The sequence below is a fragment of the Cimex lectularius genome, unplaced genomic scaffold (genome assembly GCF_000648675.2).
Source record: "Cimex lectularius strain Harlan isolate CLEC.00 unplaced genomic scaffold, Clec_2.1 scaffold361, whole genome shotgun sequence".
Taxonomy (NCBI): Eukaryota; Metazoa; Arthropoda; class Insecta; order Hemiptera; family Cimicidae; genus Cimex; species Cimex lectularius.
The window spans coordinates 191,412-204,078 of NW_019392946.1; the positions used below are offsets into that span (position 1 = coordinate 191,412).

At 35.1% G+C, this 12,667-nt stretch overlaps 1 protein-coding gene and 1 non-coding gene across 3 annotated transcripts in view; one reads left to right on the forward strand and one right to left on the reverse strand.

The window, feature by feature from the left end:
• The window catches only part of LOC112127895, a 96,689-nt gene that overhangs the window by 7,055 nt on the left and 76,967 nt on the right, over positions 1–12,667 (forward strand). The window lies entirely within an intron of this gene.
• Positions 4,899–4,971, reverse strand: Trnan-guu. The gene has a single exon. It is a non-coding gene; the product is annotated as a tRNA-Asn (tRNA).

Below are 12,667 nucleotides of genomic sequence, written 5' to 3' on the forward strand. Positions count from 1 at the left end.
TTGAAGGAAAAAGTGTTAATTAGACGGAAAAAACGATATAATAAAAGGAATGCTTTTCCTAGATGCCAAACCTCTTTCCTAGCTATTGCAAGGCTCCTGAATACAAATTTTTGATTTTCGATTCTTTGATGAAGTGTAGAATTCATATCAAATGGTATCTAGGGCTATATTGCGTAGTAATGCTTTTCCTAGATACCACAGCTATGCAGATCAGCTCCATAGACTTAATCGAAATTGGTCATTTCTTAGTAGTCCAATTTTTTCTGTTATATTTTACTGCAGTATTTCCAGTAAATATAACTGTTATTTTTAGTACCTTCTGTTTAGTATGATTTCCTCTTTTGGGGTTTTTGCGAAGAGTCTATGCTTGCCGAATGCCTGCTTTTTAATGGTTATTGTGTATGCCACAAAATGGATTTGGTCCTATGTTTTTAAAGGTTATCCGGGCAGTTACAGACAAGTTTTGAGTTTATCTCGGATGCGTTTAGCGCCTTTAGATATCAAATGGTATGATTATTGTTGCACTCTTGTGATGTTTGTTGTTTATTTCATGTGCATCATGACGTCCTACCATAGAAAATCTAAAGTTTTTCTTTTTTTTAAATTTATCTTTTCTACCCCTCTTTGCAGTAATTATGTAAGGAGCTACTTAGCAACGTAGCTTAAAGTATTTTTTGAAAGGTGGAAGGCACCCTATGGATCGACAGTTCGAAGATGAGTTCGTACCCAAATGAAAATTTTTTTGTTTTATTAAGTTCCATTTTTAGTTTTTTCAATTAATTATTATTTTTATGTAATGTCTTGGTTGAGATGAAAAAGTCCGTGTCGCTTCGATTTACTCGAACACAAGCGGCATATTGAGCCGAAGGTCGTGGGTTCGAATCCCGCTCGTGACATTAACTTTTTCATCTCAACCGAGACTTATATATATTAATTAAAATAGTTAATATGGTCAATTTGACCACTAAACATAAATGTATTAATTGAGTTTTTTGTCAAACTCAGCCGGCAAAAATTTTAGACTTTTTATCAAACTTACGGGAGCAGCTTGTCTCTGTTCTAAAGTCGCAAAAAACATCCCAGTGGAAGATTTCGATCAATTTTCCATTCGGTGTATCACAGAATCATGGGAAATCATATAATTAATAAGTTTGGAAATTTTTTTTAAAAGTTGTATTTGACCCCTCGACTGCGAGACTTATCATGCCATCTTAACAGGAATTACATTACTGTACTAATAATGAAAGGTAAATAAACATAGTTATTACGTTTACTAAGTACTGCTTAATGCAAATGGTTAAGAAAAATTGAATTATTTATAAAAATAATAACAGGAGATAACCGAAAAACGATCTTTTGATTTGGAACAAAACGTTATAAAATTGTTAATTAACTGGCACATCATCCGACTTATAATTAATTAAAAAGGCATACAGTAGTTCCATTCATTAAAATTTCAATATCCTCCGGTTGAACGTGTTGTAAGCAGAGATTTCAACGCCGAAGGAAAGTATGCGCGCGATGTGCTCAACGTGATCAGTACTTAAAGTACTCATCCATCAATGTGTTCGCTTTAAAAGGGAATGTTGAATAATTGCTTGAGAATATCGAGTGTTATCGGCGCTGGGTTTGCGTCCTTGAAGATCCTCGACGGTCTGAGGTGTGGGCTGTGTTGGATTGAATGGGGCCACGGGGCGCCGGGCTGTGGTTTCACGATTCTCGAATGAAGCACGAGGACTATCACGGAATAAAGACACTGGGATGTGGAAGGGTGTGGACTGCCACTGCCACGAACTTGGCAAACCACCATCCCTGAAATAAAAGGATAAAATAAAGGGATTGCCTGGTGGTGTCCCGCTGTGTTTCTTCTATACTGACCTTGCTTTTAATTACGTCAAAGTGTTTTTGTTTTATCCTTAAACAACTTCTGAAGAAGGACAGGAAAGAACGTTTAAGGAAAGTTATTATAATACAAAAAAAAAATCATGAAAGCCAAGGAGCTTTACTTAATTTATTAGAAATATTTCAAGATTATTTTATACCAGTCGATTAAAAAAATTAAGATATGACAATAATATACAGGATCGTATCAAGTAAACACACAAAACGTTTCAAAAAACAAAAGGTGCTTTGAGTAATGTAAATTAGAAAAAAATGCTTTGAAAAAACAAGTAGAGTTTTTTCAGTTATCGTCATTTTTAAGATTTTAGGAATGAAATCATAAACGAAAATTTGAGGGCAAACTCTTTTTCGATTTTTCCAAAAATTTCAATACGTCAAAATCGCTGTTGAATACGTAGCAAAGTAAGTTAAAATAATTTTCTAGTAAGAAACTAAGTTTTTGGAACCCCTCCAAAAACAACCTGAAGATGAAAAAAAATCACAAAAATAATGATAACTTTGAAAGGAGGAGCGTCGGTGGCCGCAACGGTTTAGTCGTTGACACGTCGCGGATCACTGTAAGGTAAAGGTCCCGGGTTCGAATCCAGCGGCCCTTCATTCGAACCCGACATACTTACAAATGGGCTTTTTTTCAAAAACACCGGCACCCCAGGAAAAAAAAAACTTTGAAAGGATTTAACCTACACACAGGAAACTTTACAGGGTTTTATAACCTTATAAACTAGACGCAACGATATAAAAATATTTAAACCGGTTGTAATAACGATGAATTTAGATCAAAGCCAACGATTTTATGGATTTTCAAGTCGAACAACTGACATCGACGAGGCGGAAAAATGCACCCAGCCCAAAACGAACCACAATCCCGTAGAACTGTGATTCAGCAAAGTAGGGAAAAATATTTGTTTAGTGAGAAACAAAGGTGCTATTCGTTTTTTGCAGTCTCAAAAATTCCTGAATACAAATTTAAGTGAAAATCAAGAATTTTCTCCAAATTTTTCGCCTGCTGATTTGTTTTTCGAAATAACAAAAATATTAATAACTATAAAACAACGTAACCGACCCACAGCAAACTTTACAAGAACATAAAATCTTATAAACTACACGTCCCGGCATTATTCTAGCTTCCGTAAATAAATCACGACCGGAGAAAGAATAAAAAATAAAACATTTGAAGAGCTTTTTTGAATTCTTTCTTATTTTACTTACTTTCTATGACAGAAAATCCAAATATTGTTGAAATTGCCTGAAAGATGAAACTCTTTTACAACCGTCATATCGTTGAATTCGGATAAAACAGAGAGGAGTTATGAATTTTTAACTAATCAGAAAAAATGAAACCACAATCCAGCATAATTGTGGCTGAGCAAAGTATGTTAAAATAGCTTAACGAATATCAAAGATGATATTCGATATTGCATGCCATAAAAATCTTCAATATATTTCTTGGTGAAAATCAAAAAATATTTTTTCAACTCAAACTGTCGCTCTCCTAATGCTTCCATTTTTTTCGACAATCACAAAAATAGTTGATAACTTTGAAAGGATTTGACCTATATACAGGAAACTTTACAGGTTTTAGAAACTTACAGATTGCACGTAATGGTATAAAAATATTCTGCTTTGAACCGGTTGTATTAGCGTTGAGTTTAGATAAAATCCACAAATTTTATAAATTTTCAAGTCGAACAACTGACATCGACGAGACAGAAAAATGTACCCAGCCCAAAATGAACCACAATATAATTGTGATCGAGCAAAGTAGGGAAAAATATTTTTTTTCGCACTCTCAGAAATTCCTTAATACAAATTTTTGTGAAAATCAAAAAACTAATTTTACTCTCTCCAAATTTTTCGCCTACTGATCTGTTTTTCGAAAAAACAAAAAGAATGATGACGTTAAAACATCCTAACCGATCGACAGGAAACTTTAAAAGAACTTCGAAGCTTATAAACTACACATCCTGGCATAACTAGCTTCGTCAATAAATCACGTCCCTAGAAAAAATCAAAAATAAAACATTTGAAGTTTTAAAAATATTAATTATTGTTTTTCTTACTTATAATTACATAGAATATTAATATTGCTGAGATTGCCTGAAAGAAGAAATATTATCTTTCCTAACGGTTGTAATAACGTTGAATTCTGATAAAACAGAGGTGTTGTGAATTTTTGATTAAAACAAAACAAAAATACCACCCAGCCCAAAATGAAGCACAATCCAGCATAACTGGACCGAACAAATCAAGTTAAATATTTTTTAGCAATAAATAAAGAAGATATTAGTTTGTTGCACTCTCAAATACCCCGGTATACAAAGTTTTGGGAAAGTATGATAGCAACTTTTTCTCACCAATTCCCTTCCCAATGCCTCCGATTTTTGTTCGAAAATTGCACAAATAGTGATAATTTTGAAACGACTTAAGCGATCAACAGGAAACTTTACAGGGGCTCAGAACTTTATAAACTACCCGCAACGGCATAAAATTGGCCTACATAAAATAAATCAGAACCGGAGATGAAAAATAAAACGTTTGAACGGTCTCGTTGACTTTATTCTTATTTTCCTTACTTGTTATGACATAAAATCTAAACATTGTTGACATAGGCCGAAAGAAGAAATATTCTCCTTTACAACGGTTGTAAAGACGTTGAATTTGGAAAAAAAGTGAGGTGATATGCATTTTAAAGTGAAACAACGCACGACAGTGAGATATGATACCGGTGAATCCAGTTAAAAATGTCTATTTTTTTATTGCGATGAAAGTTCGTATTTGGTTGTTTTTGAAGGTGTTTAAAATCAATCCAAACCGCTTTTTTTCAAAAATAATTTTTTGTGTTCTTTACTCTAAGCGTGTGGTTTTTGCAACATTTGCAACCTCATTTCATACTTGCATATTAATTTTATATCGATTAGGTTTCGTGGTCCGATTGACCAAATAAATTCTTTTCAATTAATTAATCGTAAGGTATTGGTTGAGGTCAAAAAAGTCAGTGTCACGAGCGGGATTCGAACCCACGACCTTGGGCTAAACACGCCGCTGCTCTACCACTTGAGCTATCGTGACTTCGATCTACTCGGACACCAACTTCCCATTTCAACCCAGCTTTTGAATTTTCTCTCCTTTTTGCCATTTTTCAAATGTCGTGTAATCTATTTGATTCTCGGCGACAAATGAATTTTTACCACAACCAATACCTTACTTAAAGATTAATCAATTGAAAAGAATTTATTTGGTCAATCGGACCACGAAACCTAATCGATTTAATAAGCAAAATGAAGTATACTTCACTAAAGCTCTCCGTGGCCATTTCATTTGTCGCCGAGAATCAAATAGATTACAGGACATTTGAAAAATGGCAAAAAGGAGAGAAAATTCAAAAGCTGGGTTTAAATGGGAAGTTGATGTCCGAGTGGATCGAAGTCACGATAGCTCAAGTGATAGAGCAGCAACCATTTAGCCGAAGGTCGTGGGTTCGAATCCCGCTCGTGACACGGACTTTTTTATCTCCACTGATACCTTAATTAAAGATTAATTAATTGAAAATAATTAATTTTATATATTACGTAAAAATAAAAATCTATTTGTAAATACATCCACAGCAAAGGCGGAAAAGCCATATTTTTAAAAATTACTTAAATTTTCTAAAGTTTTTTTTTCTAAGCTCCTAGCTCCCATTGGCAAGAACGCTCGGACACGTACTTTATATTTTTCGAACTAGTATCATAAAAAAAAGTCTCGTTAAGATCTATGATCCCACGCCTATAGCTTTGTTAGTATTAAACTAAATACAACAAAGAAATACTAATTTAATAATATTCAGCTTCAACCATCAGAACTGCGCGTTGTAAACTGGAAAATGCAATAACTATTTAGTAGGATGACGAGGATAAGGATCCGACTGGCGGAGGTCGTTGTACCTGATGTTAATACATTCGAAAACAAATGGCTTATGCGAACTATTATTCACTACTGTTCAATTTATTCTAATACTATTCGCCCGGACCCGCCTTATTCCAGAGATATTCGCTCAACCGACAAATTAATAATAATAAATTCTGTTTTTATGACGAGTTGTGTTCCATCGAGTTTCTTATAAACTTACGGTGTTAGAACAATCAATTAAAACTGCTTCAAACCTTGAGAACGGTGAGAAAAATAGGGAACTTTAAATATAACTGAAAATATTTTCATCGTGAGATCGCACATATTATCGAATATTATAGCAGTTGATAGTAATGACAATTAGGCGAAAAATCGGACAGTTGAATCGTAAAGAGTTGGCTTTTTAGATCAGAGATAAGCACTAGGATGAACAGTGGTTTGACCCGACATGCGGCTGGCTTCAAAAGGTTCACTACCATGACGAGGTGCTTTAACGTCTCCTTGGCGGCTTTTCGCAATGAATTTAATTTTTTCGTGTCTGTGTAACTGAGTACGGGGAAAGTTCGCGATGAATAGTAGATTGAAAATATGGTTCAAGGACGTTGGTTATGTTATGATTTTTTAAATCTAATTTTTCTCCTATATCACATGTGAAAAATGGTCTTATGTTAATTGATCAATTGACATTCACCTTAATATGGAACCAGCGTTAATAAATGACGAACTTTTGAAAAATCACTTCATACCTGACTGCGCGGAGGACGAAAGCTATGCGTTACAGATTGGTGATAATAATCGGTTAAAATGACAGTTGCTATTAAAATTCTATTTAGCGAATTTTGCGTCCTGGTAATTTTTATAGAGCTATTCCATAAAAAAATAATAAATAAAAAATAAAAAACACGCCATTGGCCTGGAAAATTCTTGGTATATTGATGAGATTATTTGGGAGATAAGCAGGGAGAGATGACCCGAGCAAATATTTCTTAAACTTCATGTAAACTTTTATTAGTTGATATGAATACTTCACCACCTAATGCATAGTACGAGCGTTTTTTAAAAACTGCAGCACTTGAATTTCGTGTATCCAATTTGTTGACATAAACCGACTGTTCTAGCGTCTCAAATTTTACGTCCTTGTTACTTTCATAGCGCTATTCCTTCAAAAAAACATCCTATTGGCCGGGAAAATTTTTGTTGTAGTGAGAGATAATTTGGGAGGTAAGCAGGGTGAGATGATGCTACCTAAAATGCAGTTAATCAAACATTTGCCTAGTTGTGGACTTATTTTTATACATTCTGAGCAAATATTTCTCAAACTTCATGTAAACTTTTATGAGTTGATATGAATACTTCATCACCTAATGCATAGTATGAGCTTTTTTAAAAACTGCAGCACTTGAATTTCGTGAATCCAATTTGTTGACATAAACCGTCTGTTCTAGCGTCTCAAATTTTACGTCCTTGTTACATTCATAGCGCTATTCCTTCAGAAAAACATACTATGGGCCGGAAAAACGCCTTGGTGTAGTGGACCAAATACTTCTGAATTTCCTAAAACAAAATAGGCCATACTATTGGCAGTAAAAATAATTGATGGTGAGATGAGGTAATTTGGGGGATAAGCAGGTTAAGATGGCGACACCAAAAATGGAGTGAGTCAAACGCTTGCCTAGTTGTAGAATTATTTTAGTCCAGTCTGACCAAGTACTCCTGAAACTACATATTAACTAACTTAACGCCATCTAATGCAATCAGCTTTTTCCCAAACTGTAAATTTGAAACTGCAGGACTCGAATTTCGATAATAAAAGATCATGATTTCCTTCAGGAATTACAATATTGGGCTGATTTAGGTGTACTTACGCCCAATAATTTTTGAGCTGACTATCGTCACTACTGACGATACAACAGTAAAAACACTGAAAATGGGGAAAATCCGACGTCTGACGGATTAAAACTTTACGGAGATTTAAATTCACTAATTTCGTGATCCACTTGACCAATTAATATATTACAATTAATTAAGGTTTTTAGTNGCTCAAGATCTGAGCTGTGATGTCTTCGTCCACCAAACCACCGATCTGTAGGATACCAGCTACCTAACAAAAGATCATGATTGCCTTCAGGTATTACAATATTCGGCTGATTTAGGTCTACTTAGTTTTCGATCATTTTTGAGCTATAATCACGACCCATAAAATCCAACAATGAAGATGAAGAAAAACCGTAACGCGCCTGACACAATAAGTCAGTAATGATGAACATACCAAAATGATCGGAATCGACCAACCTACAGGTTTATCACCCTTTTCGACACAAAGAAAAAATGTCTCTAATTGAACAAAAGTGCTATAGATAGAGTTTTTAACAAATCTATAATTTAAAGATTCCAACCTTGACTTAATAATCAATGATTCAGTTGATGTATATACGACATTAATTGGCTACCTTCATTAAAAAAATCGATCATTAAAAGTAATTTAATTAAATGGCTCAATTCTAAATCCAGCCTCGATTAGTAATAAATGTCGTGACGTTAATCGCGTCGTCGCAAGCCGTGCTTTTGTCAAATCGCTTGTTTATGTATCTGGAGAGTTTTCGAAAAAAACTTTCTCTAACATCTCATTTCTTTAGAGTCTGAGGTCGTCCAATAAAAATGAATAATTTACGATAAAATAATTCATTGGGACGTAAATCGCGTATAACCTGCTTCTGTGAAATTTGACCGGTCGTACAACTGGACCAAGTTTGTACAAATTTCACGATGTTTTTTTTTAAATTTCTTCCCTCCACCATTAAGTACATCGTTCTAAAGACAGATGCATTGCTACAAACTCTTAAAAAGGCCGTAAATTTCGGACATGACACCGTCCGTTATCGACCCTAAGCTAGTTTACGTTTTATTCCACGTACGACGTCGGTTTATAACAGATTCGACGCGGCGAGCCGGACTTTAATCGAATATACGCGGAACGGCACGGAGGAAGACCGCCTTGAATGGCCTTTACACGTTAAATTACAATTCGGCCCAAAGATAAACAAGCACCTCCGTAGAGGTTTATTTCGTACGAATTAACAATGGCGAGTGTGAAATTACAAAGTCTTCGACAACAAAGGACAATAGTATTTTTTGCCCTACAACTTTCACCTATAATATCTCGGTAATCCAAACAGTAATTGACAGACTTCTGCAACCATTACCTCACAACACAAATAGAGTCGCCTAATAGATTCATGCAAGTCCACGTTGATTAAAAATAACTCTAATTCTAAAATACACGAATAAATATCAAAGTTGTAATATCATCTCTTGAAGTTTAGACTTCCTCCTCAGTCAGCAAACCGCGTTTTTAAATCTAGACACTCTTTCACTCATTCTTAAATACATTTTTCTTACTTACATTCACTCATGTACGGTCGTGCAGTACTCGATATTATCTAATTGAACTAACTTATCTAATTGATGATCGATGGACCCCATCAAAGACCAACTCAAGCCGCACATTCACGCTAATAAATACTTTCAAATTAAATATAAAAAAAGAGAATAGAAAATTACATATCTATCAGTACTATATAAACTAAAACGAACTTGGTGTGCGATGGCTGTCATAATAAACTCGTCATAGTATCATGTTTGCCACTTCCTCGGTTCGAATTCCAGCTTTCCTCTTGGATTTTTCTAACCCTTAAATTTGGTTAACTCAGAAATGAAGTGTGGTTAATTTAGGAAACCAAAACTCCGTATAAAACCAAATATTTTTGGATAAATAATTTATTATTAAATATTCAATTTTTGCTAGTCTAACGAGTTTCAGCATTTCGTATTTTTCGATGGTGGGGTTTTCGTTTATTTTTCTTGGAGTTCTTCGGAAAATTGTCTGTCGAAATGCGTCTTACATAATTTCTCATTCTCTCTCTCTCTCTCTTTCTCTTTCCATTTTTCTCACTCCCTCTCTTTCTCTCTCTTTTCCTATCTTACTATTACTCTCTTACTCACTGTCATCATGTCTATCTCTAACAATCTCTCACTCTCTGAACCTGTTTGCCTCACTCTCTCTCTCTCCTCTCTCTCGGTTTCTCTCAGTCCTCAGTCTCTCTCTTTCTCATTCGATTTCTCTCAGTCCCTCTCGTTTTCTGTCTTACTATTACTCTCTTACTCACTTTCATCATTTCTATCTCTAACAATCTCTCACACTCTGAACCTGTTTATTTGTCTCACTCTCTCTCTCTCTTTCTCGATTTCTCTCAATCTTTCTCTTTCTCTCTCTTTTTCTGTCTTACTATTACTCTTTTACTCACTTCATCATTTCTATCTCTAACTATCTCTCACTCTCTGAACCTTTTTGTCTCACTCTCTCTCTCTCTTTCTCTCTCTCGATTTCTCTCAGTCCCTCTCTTTTTCTTTTTTACTATTACTCTCTTACTCACGTTCATCAGTTCTGTCTCTAACAATCTTTCACTCTCTGAACCTGTTTGTATCACTCTCTCCCTCTCTCATCCATCCTTTTGATCTCTCTCTTTCAAACTCGATCCCTCTTTTCCGATCTTTCGATTTCGTTCTCTCTCTCTCTCTTTTAATATTGCTGTCTCTTTTCCGATTTCGATCTTTCTCTTTCTCGATTTCGATTTCGATCTCTCTCCCTCTCTTTCTCTCTTTTGATCTAGGGCTTTCTATCTGTATATCTATCTATCTATTTCTTTTACCCTTTTTCTATTTCGATCCTTCTCTATTTGTTTTTCGATCACGGTCTCTCATATTTTATCTCTATCTGTCTTTTTCAATTTCCCTTTTTCTCACTCTCCCTTTCGATCTCTCACTCCTTCTCTTTCAATCTGTCGTCCTTTTTCTTTCTCTCTCTTTACTGACTCTTTCTTTCTTACACAATCACACAAACATCGTTCAAGATAAAATTCTTTTTTACTCTATATTTTGTTAAGGAAATGTATAAATAATTTGATGATAGAAGAATAGTGATAACATTCTACATGTTGAAAGTCATACTTATTGAATGAAATATATACATATTCACATATTAATCAACATAAATTTCTTGTACATATATGTTAATTAATTTATTAGTTTTAGTTTCTCCTCCTGCGTGGAACATTCGTCAGTTCTTCACGAATACTACTGTCTTTTATTATAACATGTTTGTCCTATTTTATTAAAGTTTTAGTAAACGCTTTTATTGTATTTTTTGTTCATTTTTTACTCCTGTTTGTTTTTCCAATTAGTCGAAACGGTACTGTACATTGCCTTTTCTACAACTTTGTTCGACTTACCGGTTTGCCGTACATTTTTAATATTGAGATAATTAATTTTTAGAAATTTCACTCGTAAAAATTATTTAATTTTAACGCTTTAAAAGCCAACTAAACGATGGGTTTATTTAAAGAAAACCTGTCTGTTAGTTTTAGGAAAGGGGATGGCCCCTGACATACGACCGCTACCTGATTCTCAACCTGCTCTGCCCCGTGACTCGTTTCACCTGTGACCTCTGCCACCACAATTAGGGGATTGGCACCCCCTCGCACATGCTTGACGTTGGTTTTTTTCCTCTTCTTCTCTTTCTTTCTTTTTTTTTTTTAACTTTTGACCTGCGCTGACCTCCATATCAACTCTTCACATTTCTCTCTCAAGAATTATATTAACGCGATTAACATTCTTCTCTTGCTCTCTAGATTGCACATCACAAAGAGAAACGAAGATTGAAAATCCCATCCCCGCAGCGCAGCCGGCCCTCTCTAATGAAAGATTTTATGCAACGTCTAATCGTGAAGCATCAAAACGTTCACAAAAATACCCTTGCGTAAAAATTAATGTGTAAAAAAAGTATTAATCTACGTTAATTGTATGTCGTAGGTCTCGAACCACAATCCGGTAATATGTGTGTTCGGGTTTCTTCTTCTTCCTGGCAGACTCTGCTGTGTGTGCTGCTTGTCAATCTTTCATATGCCCATTGGTGAACAGTCGAAAAACCTCTTAGGATCGAAAATTAATTTCTGCATCTTTACGCCTTGTCTTTTTCAATGGTCTCTGATAGTATACGATTCCTGAACCAAAAGTTATTTTCTGTCAGTTGTTCTTTGATGGTATGCGATTCTTAAACCATAAAAAGACTCGGGTCATATCATAAAACTTCTTTCTTGCAAGGGCATAAGCTTTCTTTTATGCTTTAAACTCTGCCACAGTAAGTCTTTCAGTTCCCGACTATCTTTGAGCTGATGATATTCCATATTAGTGCTCTGATGGTTTTTTGTTTATCTATGAAAGATAGATACTTTAATACTTCATTTTGGAACCATTTCCTGTTTTTCTCCTTGATACACCTGTTGGCATGGTACATGGTTTTTTCTAGCCTATCCGCGCAGTTTTAGCCTGTCAGATCAAATTCTAGACTTTGCTATCTGTCTAGTGAGCGATTTCCTTTGTTTCCTCACTCTGACCATGTTTTCTTTAAGATGTATTTTTGGCAGTGTGGATTTCTAAACGTCAAAAGAGCTCGGATCAACAACCTCTTCTTGAAAGGGCATCGGCTTCTTCGTTCTCCCTTACTTCTTCACGTCCTGTTCCTGCTTCTTCATACTTCGGTTTAGCAATACAGCATGCCTTTCGTTGGCGGTGGTGACGTGTGATGAACATGCAGCTTAGTTGTTTTCGATCATCTTAGCCTGGCCACTCTCTCTGTTTTGGCCTGCACTTTGCCATCTTCAGTCAAAAAAGCCTAAAACCCACCATAGAAAATTGCTAAATGCACTCGTCAGACTGGTCAAACTACAAAATTATTTCGTTTAAATTAGCCAATGTATATTCGTTTTTTAGTAGGCCTTGGGTTTCATAAAGTACGTGAAGTTCAACGAGTTAGTTATCC